Source organism: Ahaetulla prasina, chromosome 3, assembly GCF_028640845.1.
Source record: "Ahaetulla prasina isolate Xishuangbanna chromosome 3, ASM2864084v1, whole genome shotgun sequence".
Taxonomy (NCBI): Eukaryota; Metazoa; Chordata; class Lepidosauria; order Squamata; family Colubridae; genus Ahaetulla; species Ahaetulla prasina.
Window position 1 is genome coordinate 75,611,960 of NC_080541.1, and position 25,252 is coordinate 75,637,211.

At 38.3% G+C, this 25,252-nt stretch overlaps 1 long non-coding RNA gene across 1 annotated transcript; it reads right to left on the reverse strand.

Moving 5' to 3' along the window:
* Positions 1 to 7,130: 7,130 nt before the first annotated feature.
* LOC131195119 (uncharacterized) lies at positions 7,131 to 20,426 on the reverse strand. Its single transcript, XR_009154368.1, has 3 exons — positions 14,303 to 20,426; positions 12,402 to 12,486; positions 7,131 to 8,775 (listed from the first exon to the last, which is right to left on the reverse strand). It is a non-coding gene; the product is annotated as an uncharacterized LOC131195119 (long non-coding RNA).
* Between the last annotated feature and the right edge of the window lie 4,826 nt (positions 20,427 to 25,252).

Below are 25,252 nucleotides of genomic sequence, written 5' to 3' on the forward strand. Positions count from 1 at the left end.
TGGTCAATAATTAGCATCTTTGGGAGAGGTAGTTAACTGGAGACTAGAATAGTCTATTAGCATTGATATGGTGGTGCAGTGGTTAAAATGCAGTACTGCAGATTAATTCTGCCGACTGCCAGAAGTTCAATCCTGACTGGCCCAAGGCTGACTCAGCCTTCCACCCTTTCGAGGTTGATAAAAAGAGGACCCAGATTGTTGTTGTTTTTTCCGGGCAAAATTTTTTATTTTCCGTAATAATTCCCACAATTTGACCAGTGTACAATAGAATCACTTATCCAACAATCGATCCTATACTCAAATTATGCTCAATCAGGCCTGCTCGACCGCCACTCCCTCCCTTAATCCTTTCTACCCTTCTCATCCTTCTTCTACTTTCCCCACCATCCTTCTACCCGCTTTCCTACTTCCCCTCCTCTTTCCCACTTCTCACTACCATCCTTTCTAACCCTCTATTTTATCCTCCTTCTTCTCCTCCTATCCTTTCTTCTCCCTCCCTTCTTTCCTACCTACCTACCTGCCTACCTACTTTCTTCCTTCTTTACTCCTCTTTCCTTACCCTTTCCCTTCGGGAGTGATTACTGAGCAGTCCCGACTTTACACCATTCCAACTTGTTTAATTCTACCATTATTCCTGTACAATGGCAATCAATCAATTTATAATCTTCCCTTCCCCCATTTCCCCTCTCCCGAGACTTCCCAGAACAGAATACAGGGTATTGTAACTAACAAACATAATCTAAAATATAACATAAAACATATTCCATTTCACACCATCACACTATCATTTCCCTTCTTTCTTAAACTCTAATACATAGCAATTCCTAACTTCACTCAAAAACTAATTGATATTTTAATCTGATACTTATTTTGAATATAATCGATCCACTTTCTCCATTCCAAAATATATTTTTCTTGTGTACAGTCTTTCAAGTAGGCAGAAATTTTTGCCATTTCTGCTAAATTTGATACTTTACTAATCCATTCTCCAATTGTAGGTAAGTCTTCTTTCTTCCAATATTGTGCAATCAATAGTCTTGCAGCAGTTATTAAATTCAAAATCAGTTTTGTCTCTATAACAGTGCAATCTGGAATTATTCCTAATAAAAGAACTGTGGAACAAACTTGATCATTTCCAAAATGTTCTGCATAATCCACCATATTTTAATCCAAAAAGCTTTAACTTTTTTGCAAGTCCACCATATATGATAATAGGTAGCATCCTCACAATCACATCTCCAACATTTTGCTTTCACATTTGGATACATACATGACAGTTTTTTAGGATCTAAATGCCATCTATAAAACATTTTATAAAAAATTTCTCTTAAATTTTGTGCTTGCATAAATTTAACATTCCTCACCCAAATTTTTCCCCATGTTTCTAACATTATAGGTTGTTGAAAATTTTGTGCCCATTTTACCATACAATCTTTAACCAACTCCATTTCTGAATCAATTTTAACCAATACATTATATAATCTCTTTATATGCTGTTGACCTTGATCTTTTATTTGTTTTACCAAGTTATCATCACTTTGCCTTATACCAATTTTCTAATCTATTTTCCATCTAGATTGCAATTGTCCATACTGGAACCATGTATAATTTCTCCCTTCATCCCTCAATTTCTCCCTAGATTTTAACTGTAATTCCCCTTTTTCCATAGTCAAAAGCTGTTTGTAAGTGATAACCTCCATTTTTTGTAATATATTTATATTCTCTATCATAAGTCTGGGGATAGTCCATATTGGTATCTTTCCATCTAACTTATATTGATATTTTTTCCAAACCCTCAACAAAGCACTTCTGACCATATTATTCTTAAATATCTTATCAATTTTCTTGTCATATATTACATATGCATGCCATCCATATAACAAACCATAACCTTCTATATTCAAAATCCTTTCCTCTGTTAAATTAATCCAATCAGAAATTAAAGCTAAAGCAACTGCATCATAGTACAATTTCAAAGAGGACCCAGATTGTTGAGGACCAATATGCTGACTCTTTGAAAGCTTAGAGAAGCTGTAAAGCACTATGAAGTGTTATATAAGTCTAAATGCTATTGCTATATTGCTTCTGATAGCTCCAATTTTTCACAATGCCCTTAAATGCTAAGCATGGTATTGCAGGGATCTGTGATTTTCCAAATATTACAACTATAACTTCTGGCCTCTCTCGTTATTGGTGGTGCTGGTTGGACTGTTTGGAGTTATAGTCCAGCAACAGCTAGAAAGTCACAAATTGCCCTCTAGAGCAGCAATACTCTGGATGATGATGAGGATTAAGATGTCAGTGTTGACTTTTGGTGTTCAATGCTTCCTGGACTAGGCCTTACAGTTTTCTTGGTCAGATTTTCAGAAGCGGTCCAGAAGTTGCCTGAAAGAGAGTGACTGGTTCAAAGTTATTGAGCTGACTTTGTGCCTAAGGCAAGACTAGAACTCATGATGCTCCAGTTTCTAGTGTCGTGCCTTTAGCCACTACACCACACTGGTTTTCTTGGATCATTTTAAAAGATAAGCTTCTACCTGTTCACAATTGTCGTCAGGGTGCCTCAATGTACGTGGAACTTCAAGAAGATAACTTCCACCAAACCTGGAGTAAACCTGCTACCCTTTCCTGACTCTTCTCTTAGGTTGCCATAGCATCCAGCTGTATTAAAAAAATTGGTGTGGAAGAATATAATACAGAGCTCATTAATATAGGATTTTTTAGTTGGGTAACTATTTCAGTGAAGATAGTTAAACCTTCACGGAGTGATGTTGGTCCTCACAAATAATAGAAGACAAATCTTTTTTTCAAAAAGTCATGGAACTCTTCCTCCTAAAACTACAATATTGTAGCTGTGGTTGTTTGGTACGCAAGGCAGTCTGACTGTAAAAGTTGCAGTACCCATCTTTATTCGAAAGAGGGCAGCAGTTTACCTCCACTTCCAGAAAGACAAGGAATTTCACAGTAGGAAGAATGTCTTAAGGCTTAAGCAAAGAAATGGGGGGTTATGAAAAGCACACATGTTCTGAAAGATTAATTTTAATGCATAACGGATTTATGTTCTTGGGACTGAATACCTACACAGAAGTGCTTTTAATTGATTGCAGTTATTAGCAAATTCATTTGGCATTTCTTACAATCACTCCTTGTTGCACACTGGTGATTGTCAGGATAAGGTTTGTGCATCAAGCTGACTGCACATCTCAACGAACAATGTCCTAATGCAATAGATCCAGAAAAGAAGAATATTTCGGCAAATAGAAACCATTGTTAAAAGCTCACTTGACTGAGACTGCTGCTTTCTGGAGAGAGTGAGGGTGTTTTTATACTGTGAAAACCAGGACCTGTATACTGTACGAATCAAGAAGAGGCCCGTGAAGATATTTACAGATCCCTCACATCCTGGACATAAACTGTTTCAACTCCTACCCTCAAAACGACGCTATAGAGCACTGCACACCAGAACAACTAGACACAAGAACAGTTTTTTCCTGAAGGCCATTACTCTGCTAAACAAAAAATTCCTTCAACACTGTCAAACTATTCACTAAATCTGCACTACTATTAATCTTCTCATCGTTCCCATCACCCATCTCCTTCCACTTATGACTGTATGACTGTAACTTTGTTGCTGGCAATCCTTATGATTTATATTGATATATTGACCATCAATTGTGTTGTAAATATTGTACCTTGATGAACGTATCTTTTCTTTTATGCACACTGAGAGCATATGCACCAAGACAAATTCCTTGTGTGTCCAATCACACTTGGCCAATAAAAAATTCTATTCTATTCTATTCTATTTTTCCCTAATTAAATCTATGTTGTCTTACCAATACGGGAAGCAGGACGAACATGGTTCTTTTCCATAAAGAATTTTGGGGGTCAGACAGGTTTCTTTGCTTGTAAGTGGATTGCCCAAAAAGCAAGGACAAAGCTATTTCTTCTCTTTGATTTTACGAAATACGCAAGACAGTTTTCCCACTGGCTGGCTGGAACACCCACACAAAACTTGCAGATAACAGTAAGGGTAACCTTCAGACAACCTTTGGTTGGCTTTGTTCCTCAACTCCTCCTTCAGTCCCAAGGAGTTATTTCTTACAGTATTGCAGAATTTAGACTAATGTTAACGGGGAGAATAGAGCAACGTGAAAAGCTCAAAATAGAACAACTGCTTTATGCAGGGGTGTATGTGAGGTGTGTAGATCAGGTGTGAAATCCAGCAGGTTCTGACAGGTCCTGGAGAACTGGTAGCGGAAATTTTGAGCAGTTCGGAGAACCAGTAGCGGAAGTTTTGTGTAGTTCAGAGAATCGGCAAATACCACCTTTGGTTGGCCCCAGAGTGGGGTGGGAATGGGGATTTTGCGCTATCCTTCCCCCAGGAGTGGGGAGGGAATGGGGATTTTGCAGTATCCTTCCCCTGGAGTGGGGTGGGAATGGAGATTTTGCAGTATCCTTACCCTGCCACACCCACCAAGCCACACCATACCCACCAAGCCACGCCCACAGAACTGATAGTAAAAAAAATTGGATTTCACCACTGGTGTAGATGTGACCAAAAAAGTGAAAGCTACTTTCATTGCATGGGTCTTTTGACAGTCCCTACTGCATCCAAGAGTTCCCAAACATTGGCCTGTTCTTTGCAACAGATCTGCTCTTCTTCTTCCTCTTGTGTTGCTGCTACTACCACTCTCACCACCAGTAAAAAGTGGCCACTTAAAGTGTTCCTGTAAATGCTTGAAATTAAGTACAATTGGAATTGAATCCAATCAATGATTGTGCATCCAGACTGCCCCAGATTTGTTCTCTATTTTTTCCTCCACAGGCAGCTCAGAGAGGGGTTTGTTTGTTTGTTTGGCTCCCTCATTTCAATCTTCATAGTTAGATTTGGTTGAAAGACCAAAAGGTGAGTTTCATAAGCTGAATTGCTATTGTAGCTCCAATCATTCTGGCCTCAACTCCAATTGCTAATGATTATCCAGACTGGTGTAGTGGTTAAGGCACATGTTTAGAACCCAGGAGACTATGAGTTCTAAGTGCCACCTTAGGCACAAAGCCATATGCGTGACCTTGAGTCACTTTAGGAAGAAAGCAACAGTGAAACACTTCTGAAATATTGCCAAAAAAAACTATAGGGACATGACCAGGTAATCAACAGGAGTCAACACTGACTTGAAAGCACAGGCGTAAGGACACACACACACACACCAATTACATAAGCCTTCTCAACTTCTTCCAGCCAGCATGTGACTTTCCAAACTCCTCAAGCTATTATGAAGTCTCCCAAGTTTTTTTCCAGGCAGTATTCAAGCTCCCAACTTCTGCATTGGTTCTTCTTCATTCATGGGCCATTTTTATGGATTATATGACGTATACATTTGACTTTGGATTTTGATGGCATTTCATTTTTTTTTTCATTTTTCATTTTAAAAAAAAGTTATTAACTTTCACCCAGGATAAATTATGTCATACTGTGATGAATTCACTCATCTCTCACTTAACTGGCCGATGGAGTGAGTTTCTAAGAGTCTTTGCAGAGAAGACAATAGCCACTTAAATTCAACAGGTTTTTTAAGCCAACTCAGTTTATGTAATAACTAAAGTTAATACTCATATGTCTGTTCAGCCATTGAGGAGATTGTGGAGGAAAGCTGTTGCATTAATTGGCTTGCTAGCAAACAGTGGGGCGGGCGGGGGGGGAGCTGCTGAATTATGTTTTATTTTTCTCTCTAATCTTCAAGATGATTAGGAAATATTTTTCTTAATCTCCGTATACAGACCTGTTATATTTTTCTAATCTAGCCAATTCATATATTGTGTCTTGTTTCAGACATTTTAGGTTTTGCCATTTGCAAAAATGGTAACCTAGTAGGGTTTGGTACAAATATATAAAACTGTGCTTCATATAGGGAACATAGAAAGGAAGTACTGTTCATCCCTTTCCTGTGGAGTTATTAAACTCAAGAGCTTCCAATGGAAATGAATTCTACAACATCTTGAACCTAGAATGTAGTGATGGAATTCACTTTTATAAAATATGTCATGGCTACCAACTTGGAATGCCATAAGAAAAGACAAGATTTAAAAGAAGGCTATCAACTAACAACTCTTTGGCTATGACTTCAGTGTTAGAGGTAATATTATACTTCTGAATAGCTGTTTTTTTTTTAATATTGTTGGGAAATATGGTATTGTACTTAATTCTTGCTTGTAGATTTCCCAAAGCATCCAGTTGGTAACTAAGGCCTTTTATACCATTTCTTCTTGGTATACAAGATCCCACTTTAAAAAAAAAATGATCACAGGATTGTAGAGTTTATCAATAACAGTTTGGACTCTGAGGATAGGCTTTCAGTAACAAAATTACAAAGTTCACACATTACTTTAAGTCATGTTTTGTTTGTTTGTTTAGTTAATCAGTTCTGCTGTATAAGCCACAATTAGCTGGGTCCACATAACTTACCAAGCCATAAACCATGTTCTACAAATGGTTGGATTTACACAATAAATCCAATTTATTTACGCAATAAATCCAATTACCAATTAGGCTTGATAAACCAGTGAATAGGTAGGATAAAACACCAGGTTGTCTTCAGGTTTATATGTGTAACCTACCCATTTTTTAAATTATTGCTCTGAGACCATGGAAGAGGTTTTTCTTGGCTGACACATAATTCTGTAGAATTTTTATGTCTTTGACAAAGTTTGCAAGAGAATGAAGGGGAAGGGAATGTGGCAGACATATATTATTAACGGTGGCAAAATAATACCCATGCACAAAATCCCACCTATAATGAAAGTGAGCTCTATTATGAAACGTCTTTTATTATTTTTCAGCTAACATACCTGTCTAGCTCAGCCTATCAGGTTGCCTGAGGCTACAATATTTTTAGAGCTGTCACAGTGAAGCATTCAGTTTGAGAAATTTCTGACCATGACCTCATATGCAGGGCTGAATCCAGACTAAGTCATGCTAAGAATAGATTTAACTTGTCCCAATCATTTCCAGGGATCAACCTCTAAAAATTTGGATCAAATTCAGTGTTATACAGGTGGTCCTTGAATAGAATAGAATAGAATAGAATTTTATTGGCCAAGTGTGATTGGACACACAAGGAATTTGTCTTGGTGCATATGCTCTCAGTGTACATAAAAGAAAAGATACGTTCATCAAGGTACAACATTTACAACACAATTGATGATCAATATATCAATATAAATCATAAGGATTGCCAGCAACAAGTTATAGTCATACAGTCATAAGTGGAAAGAGATTGGTGATGGGAACTATGAAACGATTAATAGTAGTGCAGATTCAGTAAATAGTCTGACAGTGTTGAGGGAATTATTTGTTTAGCAGAGTGATGGTCTTCGGGAAAAAACTGTTCTTGTGTCTAGTTGTTCTGGTGTGCAGTGCTCTATAGCGTCGTTTTGAGGGTAGGAGTTGAAACAGTTTATGTCCAGGATGCGAGGGATCTGCAAATATTTTCACGGCCCTCTTCTTGACTTAACAATCATTCATTTATTCACATTTTGAAGTTAAAATGGCACTGAAAAAAAATGACTTACGACTGTTTTCACACTTATGACTATTGCAGCATCTTCATTTTCATCTTCAGATCAAAATTCAGATGCTTGGAAATCGACTCATATTTACGACGGTTGCAATGTCTCAGGCTCATTTTTAATGATCACTTTTAACCACCTTCTGACCAGCAAGGTCAATGGGGAAGCCAGATTCACTTAACAGCCGTGTTACTAATTTAACAACTGCAGTGACTCACTTAACGATTGTGGCAAGAAGGGTAATAAAATCACTTCACAACTATCTCACTCAGCAACAGAAATTTTGGAATCACTTGTGGTCCTAAGTTGAGGACTACCTGTAATGGAGCAGCTGTCGTTTCACTGTACAATTTCTAGTGATCTTAGAATGGCTTTTTAACAACAATGCATCAATGTGAAATATGAAGTCAAGATCCTTATAGGACATCTTATAAGGTAAACTTTATACCACATCCACGTATGCAAGCTAAGCCTAAACAAACAGTAGTGTGGTTTTTTTTTTAAGAAAACTTGTTTCTGGAGTCATATTATACCTTTAGAGTAGAGAGAAAGTGGGAGGGAAGCAACACAATAATGCATTATGGGAAATTTGCAAAATATATAGAAGTTAGGAAAATAATCAACTCCAGTTTTTACTAAGGTTACATCTAGTTGAAAAGCCAAGTTTCTCCATGCATAATTTGGGGAATAATTCAAAGGATCACGTAGCACTGATGATACCAACATTACTATATTTAACATGTGCATATCAGTGTCAGTTATGAAATACTGTCACAGTTTTTCGTGCAAAAATCATATAAATATTCAAATCTTTATTTGTATTAAAATATAAAATCATAAAATGGTGATGGATTTAGCAAGTTATTAATCCACCCACTTGTTTAACCTACATAAACTTGATGAATGTGCTGTTCCCACACAACTATCCAGCCTCTGCTTAAAGATGTTCAGTAAAGGAGTTCACAAGGGGGCTGATGGAGGCATCTGCCTCGCAACCCTCATTATGTTCCTCGGTTCAGCAATGATTTTTACGGTTCCTAGACTTTCTAGTTGGATTTGATGCAAATTCTGAGATATCTGGAAAGCACCAGGTTGAAGAAGGTTGCTTTTCTCACTTACCCAGGAAGGTGACTGTTGCAGCTGGAAGGGTTTGCTTCGGTTCTAAGCACATGTAGAGGATTGCACTTTATAAGTGTTGTGTAAAAATAGCTAAAGTGGAGAGAGGTAATAGAAAACTTATCCCCTACTCTTCTGAGTAAGAGCAAGCAAGATTTGTAAAATTATTAATGGTTAACATTAAAAGACTGGTGGAACTCAGGTCTTTAGCTCACCCTAGTCCAGTGATGGCTAACCGTTTTTTCTTCGGGTGCCAAAAACGCATGTGAGCTCACGATAGTGCATGTGCACAATAGCGCACATGTGCGTCCCACACCCATAATGCAATCCATGCCACACACCCCTCCCTCTCGTGCCTCCACACGTGACCCCCCGCGCCCCCTGTTTGGGGCCTAGGAGGCCACCCTGAAGCCTCAGGAGGCTGGAAACAGTCTGTTTCCGCACTTTTGGTAGTTCCGGTAGGCTTGTTTTTTACCCTCCCCAGGCTCCAGAAGTTTTCCTGGAGCCTCCGGGAGGGTGAAAACTACCTCCCCTCAGCCCTCCGGAGGCTGGAAACGGCCTCTTTCTGGACTTCCAGTACTTCCGGGAGACCTTTTTTTTGCCATCCCAGAGCCTCCGCACGAGCCCTGTACTTATCTGGCATCCGAAATGGGCTGCATGGAGACTCCTGGGAGGGGAGGGGCACCATGGGCAGGGCCAGCCCAAAATCAGCTGGATGGCGGGAGCCACATGCACATGCCCAGTGGAGCTGACCTAGGGAAACGGCTTGCATGCCCACAGAGATGGCTCTGCATGTCACCTGTGGCACGTGAGCCATAGATTCGCCATCATGGCCCTAGTCCGATCAAGAACAAGCTGGAAGAATAGGGTTCAAAAGACCAAGAAAAGGATGTCAGATCTTTCAACACCTTCTCTGGGTATCCTAAAACTCAGTTTTCGGCATTTTATAAGCAGGTGGGTACATACACAGTCATAGAAGAAGAGGGTTGATAACTTGTTTTGAAGTATAACCTATGAGAGATGCTAATCCTACAACTGAATATGAGAAGCTAAGACACCAATGTATACATTTCTTTCATTTTTGCCCATAAATATGCTGAACTAAATTTCAACAAAATCCTATTTATTTCTTAAGCATTTTTCTGAAGTTAATACCCAGGAGTTTCACACTCTTCTTCCCTTTCACTCTTTTTCTCAGCTGTGTACAGAAATAGCTCTCCAAGATTTGGAGGTGACATTGTACAGCTGCTCTCACCTCAATAGACTATTCTTCACATTCCCCATTGGGCTCTCAGGTTAAGCTGGTTTTGCAAAATAAGGTAGCGCTCTAACTTCTAACTTGGGTAGGAAAAAAATGTGACTGAACTTTCAAAAGCATGCTCAGAATGACCGTAATAGATCTTCGGCGTCATTTGGGGAGTATCCATAAGGAGCATGTACTTCTTCCCTACTTTTTTTCTGGATCTACAGCAGGTCTACAATGGGTTTTTCAACTGTGGGTGGTTGTTGTCATTGGCACTCATTCATATTTTTTTAAAGGAAAGCTTTTTTTAAAAAATAGTGTGAGACTATGCACTTTTCAAAGCATGTCAAAACGTAGGAAAGCTTGGTCTCTGCTTCATCAGATGTATATTATATACAGTTATCACTAATTACTAGTTACAATCAATATATATGTCATATATTAAAAGCATCTTGGTGATGATGCAGTGGCTGGAATCTAGTACTGCAGGGCTAGCTCACTGCTCACTCCAGGATTTCGAGCCTCACCAGACTCAAGGTTGACTCAGCCTTCCATCCTTCCAAAGTCGGTAAAATGAAGACTGAGATTGTTGGGGACAATATGCTGACTCTTTAAACCGCTTAGAGAGGGCTGCAAAGCACTGTGAAGTGGTATATAAGTCTAAATGCTATTGCTATACTTGCTATTGCTATCCTCAAATGTGAGAAAATTATGGTAAAGTAAGCTGAGGATATGAGACTAGTAACATTCTACATTTAGACAAGAAAAAACCAAATGCACAGGTATAGAATAGGTGGTACCTGGATCAATAGTAGTAACTGTGAGAAAGATGTTGGAGTCCTAATGGACACTCACTTAAATATGAGCCAGCAGAAAGTGTGCAGAGAAGAGCAACAAAAATGATTAGGGGATTGGAGCCTAAAACATATGAAGAACAATTGCAGAATTGGGCATTTCTAGTTTAATGAAAAGGACTAAGAGTAACATTCCAATATCCAAGGGGCTGCCACACAAAGAAGAAGGGCTCAATGTGTTCTCCAAACCACCTGAAGGCAGAACAAGAAGCAGTGAATGGAAACTAATCAAAGAGGGAACCAAACTAGAACTAAGGAGAAATTTCCTGACAGCTAGAACAATTATTTAGTGGAACAACTTGCCTCCAGAAGTTGTAAATGCTCCAACATTGGAAGGTTTTAAGAAGAGATTGGACAACCATTTGTCTGAAATAGTATAAGTTTTTCTGCTTCAGCAGGGAGTTGGATTAGAAGAGCCTCAAGGTTCCTTCCATTGTTATTCTTTTATGTTATGTCCTAATCTGGACAGCCTCAGAAAAGGCTACTTGGCAAAGAATTTCTTTGTGATGACTCTCAATGTAGGGAATTTTGCACCATGGCACTTGCCCCATCTTGCATTCTTAAAACCAGCTGGAGATCCTTTTATTGTCCTAGATTTTTTTTTTAAATCTTAGGCCCATAGATTGCTTTTAGTGTACAGAAATGGGCCACCAAAATGATCAAAGAGCTTGAACACTTTTGCTATGATAAAAGTCTAGAATATTTTGAAGTCTTTAGTTCAGAAGAAAAGACAAAGGGGTGGGGGCTAAGAAGGGTTGAGGTATACAAAATTGTGCATGGCACAGAGAAAGTGAACATGAATACTTTCCTCCCTCCCTAAAATACTAGAGGGAGATCTAGAACATGCACAAGAAAGAATGTTTTTTTCCCCACAGCAAATACTTAATGTGTAGAATTCACAACCAGAAAAAGAGTGATGGCACTAACAAGAATGACTTTAAATTAATGGAAAACATAGGCCATAGGTTTTTAAGACTCTGTTGTCTCCATGCCTCTAAATATCATTTGCAGAGGAACAATGGTGGGACATGAGTGTGCAAGGACTCCAGAGACATCATAATTGTTCATGAGGGGAAGAGTGACAAGGTGTGCGTCACAATGCAAGCGGCTCTTCTTTTGTACTTGTTGTTCACTATGGTACAGGGGTCTCCAACCTTGGAAACTTTAAGACTTGTGGACTTCAACTCCCAGAGTTCCTCAACCAGCAAAGGAACTCTGGGAGTTGAAGTCCACAAGTCTTAAAGTTTCCAAGGTTGGAGACCCCTGCTATAGTATATACATTTGTTTAATAAATAATAAAATTTTAAAAAGGTCAAAATGGAAGTACAAAAGGACAGATATTACGGTATGACATCACAATGTACAGTTTATCACTTAGACATCATCATGTTTAGGGAAGGACATATTTCATTTGGTCTGCCACTATTGGACTAAGATGAACCTTGGTCTGATCCACCGAGCTTTTTCTATGCCATGTGAACAAAGACCAAGAGAATGGAGATTTGGTCAAAAAAAAAATGCATTAAACTGACCCAGTAAGTTGAAGAGTGATGGTATTATAAAATAATCTTTTTTAAACTTTATTTTTCTTAAGCAGTTTGCTGGGTTTTCACCATACTTACTTAAGAATAATTCACTTGGATCTGATGGAGTTAACTTCTCATAGAGAATGCAGAAGACTGTAATGCTAATATCTCATAAGCTTCTCTGTACAAAAAAAAGGAAAGAAAAAAAGAAAGATATATGAGATTTACTAAATATTTGGGTTTTGTCTTTGTGAAGCACTGTTAATTTTTTTTGCAAACAGAAATGTTATTAAAATATTTTCTGGTTGACAATTGTTAATAAAACCATCTTTTCTTTTAAGAATTATTTAAAAGGGATTGATCTACAGCAGTGTTTTTGAAACTTGGCAACAAAGATGTGTGGACATCAATTCCCAGCTGAGTAATTCTGGGAATTGGAGTCCACGCATCTTAAAGTTGCCAAGTTGGAAAAACACTCATCTGCTATCATCTACACCAGGGGTCGCCAGCCTTGGCAACTTTAAGCCTGGAGGACTTCAAATCCCAGAGTTGCTGGGTGGGGAATTCTGGGAGTTGAAGTCCGCCAGGCTTAAAGTTGCCAAGGTTGCAGACCCCTGATCTACACAGTCTTCTATAAAGGTGGTCCCTATAAATGACAAAAAAGATGTCTATTTTTATATTGTTACAAACTGTATGGAGAATGTTACCTGCTGATAGGCAGTATGAAAAATAATGCAATAAACAAGGGGAAAAGAATAACAGGATGAAACTGTTCCATTTTTCCACAGAAAAATGGTGGAAAAATAGCTTCAGTTCAAGAATGGAAATTTAGCAGGCCACAATGTTTTTTCCCCCTTGCTAGGTTTTGTGCGCGTGTATATTAGTGGTGGGTTTCAAATTTTTTTACCATGGGTTCTGTGGGCACGGCTTGGTGGGCGTGGCTTGGTGGGCGTGGCAGGGGAAGGATACTGTAAAATATCCATTCCCTCCCCGCTCCAGGGGAAGGATACTGCAAAATCCCCATTTCCTCCCAATCATCTGGGATCGGGAGACAGAGAATAGATGGGGGCGGGGCCAGTCAGAGGTGGTATTTCCCGGTTCTCCAAACTACTCAAAATTTCTGCTACCGGTTCTCCAGAACTGGTCAGAACCTGCTGAAACCCACCTCTGGTGTATATGTGTGTGCTTGTGAGTGTGTGATTCTTTTGGGGTGCTCATTTGTCATTAATGATAGCTTTAAATCAGGGGTCTCCAAAGCTGGCTGGGGAATTCTGGGAGTTGAAGTCCGCCAGGCTTAAAGCTGCCAACATTGAAGAACCCTGCTTTAAAGCAAGGTTACAGTACACCTTTTGCTATTTTATTACTCCTTATTTTTCTTGTTGTTAGTAAAGAATGATAACCTGAGTACTAATTAAATGATGTTGGCTTTATCAATATGGTAGCCCTTGGTGAAATTTTATGCTCTGTGCACTTGTTATGACAATAAGTGGCAGTGAACTCTGGTTATTACATGCACAGTTCCGTCCTAACTGCTCATTCTAGCAATGCTTAAATACTCCTGGTGTAGCAACACCTCACACACCTGTTCAAACAATAATCATCCTCATTACCTTCTGTTGACACTGACGCCATGCTTTTGCTTCATATAATAAGCGCTGATGGTGAGTTGCAAACTGACAGCGAGGTGGGTAGGTAGAATTGTTTGTTTACCCATATCCAGTTTGTTACCACAGATACTTGCAGCCAAGAACTGAACAAAGATTGGATTGACATCCTTGTTGAGCAGGATTTCCCCCCCCCACCCCTAACACTGCCCCACCCCCAAAACTAGTGATTGCATAGAATTGCACACAGGTGTTCCCTCACACCTGTTTGACAGAGAACAGTGTAGGGTTTGTTAATAACCTCAGACTTACCTGGAATTAAGTATTTGTTTTAAGGTTTCTGTCAATCCAAGCAAACAAAACATGATGGTGTGGTTCATACTTAGTACTCACTTTTAACAGAGTGAAAGATTAAATCCAAACGATTTAAGAAATGCCTAATCTTCTTCCTGTAGAAGACAATGCCCTGGTTCCTAGATGCTGCAATGCAAGCAAACAGAATTATCTCATTACTTCAAACCCTTTATGTTAAAGAGGTGATGTCTTAGAACCCTCAGGCCTGGGAGTCTATCTCTTTAGACATGTGAAGGCAGCAAGTACATCATGACACTGAGTTATTTTGGCATCCAGCTGTTACCTGGAGTATGTGACCTCGATGTGTGGGAGCAAATGGGAGTTTGGAGTCAGTAGCTAATGATGGTATTGCTTGCAGCTTATCCTCTTGAAATTACTTCTGTGGTGTTCCCACACTGACCTTCTTCTCTATCCACGGAGTAGATCCCAAGTCCTTTTCTTCCACACCACAAACATCCTTCCCTCCTACTGCTGTTTCCAAGGTTTATCTTTCAATCCTCAACCCCATCATTCTTACATTCCCATACCTGTTTGGGTCATTGAGCTGTAATAAAAGATTGGATTGGAATGGAATTGAAATACTTGTACCTGGAAGAATTCTTTTAGAGGGCTTTCCTAAACTGGTAGTCTTTGATTATAATTCCAAGAGTTCCTCATGCCTCAGTTTTCCAAGGAAGAAATTGTCTCTTCCCTTCATCACTGTTTCTAACTTTCTAATTACTATTCACATACTGTACCATTTTCATCCCATTTAATATCATTCCTGAAAATAGAATTTTTATTTAAAAAAATACCTGTATCTTTAAGCATATGCAGCTTGTCTATCCATTCTGGTCCGAGTTCAAAAATGAGACATGTTAGATTCTTGGTAAGTATGGAATATACACAATTTTGATGAAATTAGCAGGTGGCTTTCACAGCTGGTACTAACAGACATTAGAGACTCAGGTAAACGTTTGCAGTTCAACCAGTCACAGAATTTTTCCCCCCTTAAAGATGTGTTAACAGAACTACATTTCCAAAATGCACTTGCAAATGTAAGAAGACTTCAGATAAGTATCTTCAACATTCTTGAACATTTGCGGATATGTGCCCACACTCAGAGGTTTATTTTTATTATGTTTCTATAGCAAATAGCAAGGTCTCTGTGGATATGTTAACAGTAATAAAATAAACATTGAATTAAATTTAAGATGGGTATCTAAACAGCAGATTATATTTTGTACACTGTATTCATTCTAAAAGTAAGCTATGTTGAAAATCATTTTAGGTTGTTTTTTTTTTTAATTCAAGAGACAAATTTTCTGCCAAGAAATGCTGTTGTTGAAAGGAGAGGGAGAATGGGTTGAAAGAACAAATGAATTAAACCAGAATTCCATTTTTCCCCCCTACTGTCCTTTTATGATCCGTAGTTTCAATGCTAAAAGTAAAATTCAGATTTTAAATTAAAGGAATCTAATTCTCCTCCTCTTCATCCAAGCAATCCTGCCTGATTTTGCTTTTGCATCTGGAAATTTTATCTGTGGGTAAAATTTGGGTAAAACCCCTGAAATCTTCAAGGGTTGTTTCTGTATATGCCATACTCACTGGATATCTGGTAGCCCTGGAACCTGTCAGGTGATGGAAACTCATGGCACTACATGAGCTGATGAAGTACAATTCTGTAAAACCCTGATCAGGTCCACCAGTGATGAAGAGCCTCTGTGGCTCAGAGTCTGAGCCTCTGTGGCTCAGACTGGTAAGACAGTCTGTTATTAACAGCAGCTGCTTGCAATTACTGCAGGTTCAAGCCCCACCAGGCCCAAGGTTGACACAGCCTTCCATCCTTTATAAGGTAGGTAAAATGAGGACCCAGATTGTTGGGGGCAATAAGTTGACTTTGTATATAATATACAAATGGATGAAGACTATTGCTTGACATAGTGTAAGCCGCCCTGAGTCTTCGGAGAAGGGCGGGATATAAATGCAAATTTAAAAAAAAAAGAATTCTAGGAGCTGAAATTCAGAAACCTGGAAGACTGCAAACTCCCACCCCTGAAATAGAGAAACATTTAAGGAATATTTGGGGGCAGTAGAATCTGAGAAGCGCAATTACGTTGATTAAAGTAAAGGACATGAATGTAAGTTTGGTATTTAAATAAATAGCCTGTTTGAGTATAGTGGTTAAGGTGCTGGCCTAGAAAACAGGAGACTGTGATTTCTAGTTTCTTCTGCATGAAAGCCGGCTGGGTGATTTTAGATCAGTCTTCCTCTCTCAGCCTTGCCCACTTCACAGAGTTGTAAGGAAAATAGGAAGAAGGAGTATTATGTTTTTTTACTGACCTGAGTTACTTGTAAAGTAATAAAGGCAGAATAAAAAAAAAACTTAAAAAAAATAGTTAGTAGGGGTCATTCCATTATAAAAAGCAAACTGGACTTCCAACCATTCCAATTTAGAATTGATCCAATATGTGGGTGGAATTTTTTAGCTGTTAGCCCTCGTTTACAGTGATATCTTATGGGGATCAAAACATTCACTACGCTCTATGTGGTCATCAGATGGACTGAAAATGTTAAACTCTTGATTTCTGGCCAAAAGAGCAACTCTCTGATAGCCAGGGCACTTTCCATCTCTTCCTGATTACTATAGACCTCTGTCCAATTTTGAAGAGACTTCATTGAAGGACTGGAGTACTGCTGAAACAAATATTGCATTATCGATGTCTCTATTGATAGGCAGAAAAAAAGTTAGATAATAAGTCACTTTGGATAATGAGATGGGAGGCACACAATTTAAATAATAATAATAATAAATAAATACTGTAGTTGAAGAGGAAACTTGTCTAATACGTGCATGTGTTCTCTCTCCCTCCCTCCCCCCTCCTCTTAAATAAATACTAAGCTGTGATTACTGTGCATCAATGCAGGTGCAGGTAAAGTTTTGAAACTGCTCGTTGAATAATTATATTTTGATCAGGAGATATACTTATTTCTTCTGAGCAAGCTGATGTCCATTAGATTGTCCATAGAAAATAAGTCTCTCTGGCATGATTTTTCTCAGGTGGATACTTGTCAATAATGGTAAGAAAGCCACCATTATTGACAGGTTGATGAGCTCGGCTGAGATGATACGTGGCTGACAGCTAGACTGCTTTTTAATGAACTTTCCCATCTATTATTCTGCCCTGTATGCATTCTTGGTATCTTTCTGCAATGTTCACTTCCCTGCAAATACAAAGGATAGAAAAAGGGATATAAGGGGAGAATTAAAGGTTCCCCAAAGATGGCAAGTCCCTAAGAGTTGTCTGTTGTGTACGTGCTGTCATTTATCTGGTAGGAACATTAGTCTCCACATGAGTTAAGTTACTCTGTTTGAAGAGACTCAAAAGTTTAGAAAGCTAGCTGAGATATTACTATCCCCTAGAACAGCGGTCCCCAACCTTTGTGACTTGGTGACCCAGCTGGGGTGGGGGAAGAGGGGAACAGGCATGCACATCTGCACAACTCAACTTGCATGAGGGGCGGCCGACGCGCACAGGCATGCACATGCAGCTTGACTGCAATTTGGGCTGAAGCGGTGGTGAAATCCAAGTATTTTTACTACTGGTTCTGTGGGTGTGGCTTGGTGGGTGGGGTGTGGCAGGGGAAGGATACTGCAAAATCCCCATTCCCTCCCCTCTCTTGGGGGGAAGGATATTACAAAATCTCCATGCCCACCCCACTCTGGGGCCAGCCAGAGGTGGTATTTGCTAGTTTGCCGAACTACTCAAAATTTCCGCTATTGGTTCTCCGAACTGCCAAAATTTCCATTACTGCTTCTCCAGAACCTGCTAGAAGCTGCTGGATTTCACCCCTGGGCTGAAGACACATGTGTGTGTGTGCACCCCTGGGCTGAAGACACATGTGTGTGTGTGCACCCTGGCCCACTGCTTGGGTGAGTTGAGTTGTGCCCGCCTCTCACATGGCCTGGTTCCAAATAGGCCACAGCCTAGTAGTGGATTATCTGATCTTTGCTGATGGTATAGGCAATCTGATTCCTTGGTTATCAGCACTGAGCAGGAATTGCCTCCATCCTTATAGTTTGAACCTTTTTGCACAGTAAGGTATTTTTAAGGGCACAGGTTAAGGGTTTTTTTCCATCAGTGTCTTCATTTTGAGACCACCCCTCCCCAGTTTACAACACTCTCTAACCAGTACAGCTAGATCCAGAATATGTTCTCTTTCCATCCTTTCACTAGAAGTCCTTCAATTTTCCACAGGGAAATGTTACTTGCATAGGTATTGGGTCATGTGAAATCTAGAACATAGAAATGGGTTTTCTGCATTTTTCCTTGTGCGTTTATTATATCAGAATATTTTGAGGTGCTGTTTCCAGTTTAGCCTAATAATTTGATTACCAAGCCAAATCAGTTGTGCAGGGAAAAACTGGGGTGGGAGGGATGGGGACAGCAGATGGATGGGACTGTTAAGCAAAAAAATATGAAAATAAAAAAATAAATTCTATAACAAACCACATTAGCTTATGCCGCAAGCTGAGTTTGGGATGTTCTTCCTGATTAATATTAATTTTCCAGAAGAACTCTTCTAAACTGAAGAGATATTTATCTTTAAATGGGCTAAATAGTTATTTAGATGATAGAATGAAAAATCCCTGAAAGGAGTGATAGCCTATTGAATAAATAATACATCTTTTTAAAGTCTAAATGAGACCTTACAAGATAAAGTGCCAAAGCTTCAAAAGAGCTATTGATCTATAGAGTGCATAATATGCATGTTAAAAAAATGTTTGAAACACTTATTTACATGACATATGGCTCTGAAGGAGCTCTTATACCCTTGAAGTAAATGGGATGCATTGTATAAATGGTCTAAGTATTTCTTTTATCAATTGGTAAGGAATCACGTTCTGCACTAGAAAATTAAGACTGTTTAAAGAGCGGAACAGAAGCAGAAGCAGAAGCAGAAACATGGGACTCAAATCACGTTTAAGGAATTAAAGCTCATCGTTCATCTTTTCCATCCTACAAACAGCATTCATTTTTGATCCATGGTTTTTTCAGTAAATATATATTTGCATTCTAAATTGCATATCCCTATTTTAAGAAAAAAAATTAAGAATCCTGGACATCTTCTTCACACCAAAGTGATAGGTATACTTTCTATATTTTTTTTAAAAAAAGATTTTATTTTGTGCCGCCAGAATTGTAACTTAATTAATTAATTACAAGTTGTATTTTAAAGGATTAACATTTTAATATTTTGATATTGTGGAATTAAACTATTTTAGACAAATCTTTTCAGTTCATCTGTTGCATTGTTGATGTTTTTATTTTTGTGCTTTCAAGTCAGTGTTGGCTTGTGATAATTTCCCAGAAGAGAGTGATTGGCTCAAGGTCACTCAACTGGCTTCATGTCCAAGGCAGAATTAGAACTCATAGTCGCCTGATGCCTTAGCCATTACACCAAGGGTATAATGGGTGCATTCTTTTTAATATGTATAATGATTTCATTGTTTTTGATGCAATCCAAGCATCAAACACATATTTACATAAACACCAGGGCACATATTAAAATCAAAGTATTTTCAATCAGTTTTATTGAACAGTAAGTATAGGTAATTCTCACCTTACGACCACAATTGAGCCCAAAATTTCTGTTGCTAGGGCACATATTAAAATGAAAATATTTTTAATCCGTTTTATTAAACACTAAGTGTAGGTAATTCTCGATTTATAATCACAATTGAACCTAACATTTCTGTTGCCAAGTGAAATAGTTGTTAAGTGACTTTTGCCCGTTTTTCTTGCCGCAATTGTTAAGTGAATCATTGCATTTGTTAAATTAGTAACACGGTCGTTAAGTGAATCTGGCTTCCCCATTCATTTTGCTTGTCAGAAGGTCGCGAAAGGTGATCACATCACCCCAGGACACTGCAACCGTCATTTACCTTATATTTATTTATTAAGAGCTGTGGTGGTGCAGTGATTAGAATGCAGTATTGCAGGCTAATTCTGCTGACTGCCGATTGCCAGCAGTTTGGCAGTTCGAATGTCGCCAGGCTCAAGGTCGATTCAGCCTTCCATCCTTCTGAAGTCGGTAAAATGAGGACCCAGATTATTGGGGGGGGGGCAATATGCTGACTCTGTAAACTGTTTACAGAAGACTGTAAAGCACTGTGAAGCAGTATATACCGTATATACTCGAATATAAGCCGATCCGAGTATAAGCCGAGGTCCCCAATTTTACCCCAAAAACTGGGGTAAACTGGGGACTCGAGTATAAGCCGAGGGTGGGAAATGAGGCACCTACCGGTTGGGGAAACCTCCTCCCTCAGCTGAGAAGGCTGGCCCCCGCCTGCCCTCTCACTGCACCGCAGGGCTTCCCGCTACCGTCCGTAAATGTGAAAAAGAAGAAAAAAAAACTCGAGTATAAGCCGATCCGAGTATAAGCCAAGGGGCTTAAAAAAAAAACAAACTCGAGTATAAGCCGTATAGACCCGAGTATAAGCCGAGGGGACGTTTTTCAGCACAAAAAACGTGCTGAAAAACTCGGCTTATACTCGAGTATATACGGTAAGTCTAAGTGCTATTGCTATTGCTATCTGAACTAGTTGCCAAGCATATGAATTTTAATAAGATGACCATGGGGATGATGCAATCATGTCAGTAAGTGTGAAAACAATTGTAAGTCACTTTTTCAGTGCCGTTGTAACTTCGAATGGTCACTAAACAAACTGTTGTAAGTTGAGGACTACCTGTACCAGATGTATTGAGCACTATTTCCAAATTAATAATGTGAAATGAGATTTCGAATGAGGAACACTAAGGAAATTGCTGAATTCTCAGAAGTTCTTAAATATATGCATGCTACTTCCATAGAAACTCGGGAAGCAGAATTCCTGAGCAAGTGGCAGATTTTTTGGTATCTTCCCTATGGCTCCTTATTTGAATAAACCACTTCTCCAATCTCTCTCTTATGATACCTTTGTTGTTATTATTGTTGTTGCTCCACATCCAGATATGAAACCTCTTATTGTGTTACTGTGTGTGTATGTTACACTTTTTTGTAACTAACCGTTCAAACTGAGATGACAGTCTTATAACTACCAGAAGGAATTTAACTTATTCCCTAAATATAACAACTTCAATGCCAAAGGAATAGTATTTTAATTTTTCCTAGAATTCTGCGGCATTGCACAACATTCCATACTGAACTGTGGGGAAACCAGAGGGGAAAGAACGTACTTTACTACAGCAGAAGTGGTGGCTTCCATAATTTATCCTAAAAGTCAGTTTTCCCTATTAAAATTATAGACAACTTCCCTGGTGAGAATATTATATGACGTGAATGACGTGAATTCTGACATTTATACCTTTATACATTTAACACTTCTTTCAAAATAAAACATAGAATGTCAGTCCGCATGAGGAGTAATTGAAGGATGAAGAATTGGGAAACATTTCTACTTCCCTGCAACAGAATAAGGCAGGAAAAAACTTCTTAAATTGAGAAATCATAAATTGAGAGTAAAGAATCCAATCTAGATGGAATCCTAATTCACCGTAAATGTGATGTTATAGCAAATCCAGCCAAGTGGCAAATAACATTCCCCTACACACACATACCAATACACTCACACAAAACATATTGCTACTGTTTTCACTCACTGATTTAGAAACGTTTTCACATGAAGTTGAAGACAGTCTTACCTTTTTATTGGCTAATGATCAATCAAGATACAGGAATTTCATTAATGAAATCTGTGCTGCAATATAGTGAAATCCCAATAGCACTTAAGATTTGTATACGGCTTGGCAGTGCTTTACAGCCCTAAGCGGTTTACAGTCAGCATATTTACATATATATTTTATATTGATAAATTTTTATGAGACGAGAATGTATTTTTCATGTTAGGAAAAGAGCGTATGACAAAAAAGCATTATGTCTTTTGATGTGCGTGTGTGAGAACTGAACAAATGACAATTTAGAGCACACTTAACATATGTGTCCCTTTAAATGTACATTTAAGAAGTATAGGAGTTTTGTTCCTAAAGTATCAGAAAGTAGATATAATCTATATTGTTTGGATATACATTACAGGCCGAAAGAGCATTGCAACATTAGTGTTTAGGCTTATGCGGATTTCTTTCCCAGCCATATAATAAATGCTATTTAATATAAAATGCATACCTTTTATATTTCTACAGTACTTAAATCTTCAGAAGAACACTTAATTTTGTATGTATGGATGGTGTTCTATGTTCCTGGATGTAATTGGGGGTTGTATCCTAGCATTTTTTAACTATTGCAGTGAAATGTGTTTACCTGCACTGTAAATCTGTGTCAAAATAATTTCTGACAACTACATTTAAGCAGCATTTCCTGCAATTTAAATTGAGCATGCCTGCATCTGTTTAACCAAAGATGGATTGCAGAACCCCATAATTCTAACATAGTTTCCTTACTCATGCCACAAGAAACAGTGAACCAAAAGCATCACTGAGATTTGATCAGTCTCCTACATTATACTAGAAAAAAGGGAAGGAAAAGAGTGTAATAATGAAATTCCGAGTAAACATTCCTTTGCAATCCACCAGCTAATTACCAAGCCATGGCTGCAATCCTTTGCACACATTCCTTGAAGAGTAAATCCCATTGTAAACGGAATTACTTCCGAGTATGAATACTTACACTTCCGTGTGATTTCTTCCTATAAAATTCAGTGACGTTTTTGCCAACTCATTCCAAACCAAGACATATCAATATATGTCTTGGCAGCACACAAGTCAATCAACAATTGAAGAGATCAGTATAAATGCTCAGATAAAAGTATCTAAAAGTATCTGATTAAAAATGGTAGTAAGCTCAATATCTATTGATTCTTGGTAGCGATTCCATGAAACCACAAGGGATTAAGATTCCCTACTTTAGTTGAAATTGTTAATAACTGAGAGGGCAAAAGCAGAATGTCCTGCATTTATTTATACGCCTTGTTGTATATGTAAAATAGTGCAAACCAATGCCCAAATTCCCTGTAGAGTGATTAGATAGAAGAACTGGTATTAGTGCAAGAGCTATTGCATAATAGCTCTGTACTCCACCGAGAAAAACTGTGGTTGGGATTGTGTGCATGTTTTCCTAAAGTGCATGTTTCCTCATCCACAAGATGCTAATGGATATAAATGTCATTCAGGAAGGTTTGCTTCCTTCCACTCGAATCAATTTTTTGATGGGGATGTGTTAGTTTTTTAAAATGTAATTGTGTGTCGGCCTCAATATCAAATTCTCCAAATCACAATAAACATATGTATCCCTTTAAATGTACATTTAAGAAGTATAGGAGTTTTGTTCCTAAAGTATCAGAAAGTAGATATAATCTATATTGTTTGGATATACATTACAGGCCGAAAGAGCATTGCAACATTAGTGTTTAGGCTTATGCGGATTTCTTTCCCAGCCATATAATAAATGCTATTTAATATAAAATGCATACCTTTTATATTTCTACAGTACTTAAATCTTCAGAAGAACACTTAATTTTGTATGTATGGATGGTGTTCTATGTTCCTGGATGTAATTGGGGGTTGTATCCTAGCATTTTTTAACTATTGCAGTGAAATGTGTTTACCTGCACTGTAAATCTGTGTCAAAATAATTTCTGACAACTACATTTAAGCAGCATTTCCTGCAATTTAAATTGAGCATGCCTGCATCTGTTTAACCAAAGATGGATTGCAGAACCCCATAATTCTAACATAGTTTCCTTACTCATGCCACAAGAAACAGTGAACCAAAAGCATCACTGAGATTTGATCAGTCTCCTACATTATACTAGAAAAAAGGGAAGGAAAAGAGTGTAATAATGAAATTCCGAGTAAACATTCCTTTGCAATCCACCAGCTAATTACCAAGCCATGGCTGCAATCCTTTGCACACATTCCTTGAAGAGTAAATCCCATTGTAAACGGAATTACTTCCGAGTATGAATACTTACACTTCCGTGTGATTTCTTCCTATAAAATTCAGTGACGTTTTTGCCAACTCATTCCAAACCAAGACATATCAATATATGTCTTGGCAGCACACAAGTCAATCAACAGTTGAAGAGATCAGTATAAATGCTCAGATAAAAGTATCTAAAAGTATCTGATTAAAAATGGTAGTAAGCTCAATATCTATTGATTCTTGGTAGCAATTCCATGAAACCACAAGGGATTAAGATTCCCTACTTTAGTTGAAATTGTTAATAACTGAGAGGGCAAAAGCAGAATGTCCTGCATTTATTTATACGCCTTGTTGTATATGTAAAATAGTGCAAACCAATGCCCAAATTCCCTGTAGAATGATTAGATAGAAGAACTGGTATTAGTGCAAGAGCTATTGCATAATAGCTCTGTAATCCACCGAGAAAAACTGTGGTTGGGATTGTGTGCATGTTTTCCTAAAGTGCATGTTTCCTCATCCACAAGATGCTAATGGATATAAATGTCATTCAGGAAGGTTTGCTTCCTTCCACTCGAATCAATTTTTTGATGGGCATGTGTTAGTTTTTTAAAATGTAATTGTGTGTCGGCCTCAATATCAAATTCTCCAAATCACAATAAACTGTATGTAAGTATGAACTACAGTTAAGGTAGGTTTCCTTTAAATCTCATGCGATAATCTAATTTTATTATCTTATAATTGTATTATTATGACTTATTTGTTATTGCCACCATCACAGCCCGCAGTTGTTCAATAGTTTATATAACTGGTTTCAAAACGCTTTTAAAAAGTGGGAAATGAACTTTATAAACATAATTCTGGCTCATTTCTTAAATGGCTGTGGGTTATTTCTGCAAAGTGTTGGTAACATCTATTCTTATCAATCGTATTGTCAACCTTGCTTGAGATCATCATTCAAAACTGGCTTTTCTGCCACATTTCAGGTGCCTGTGCTCATTTCGCTCCTTCTTCTCTGTACCATTTGAACTCCAGTTTTGTGTGCCGAATTACAAATGCTTTAGAAGT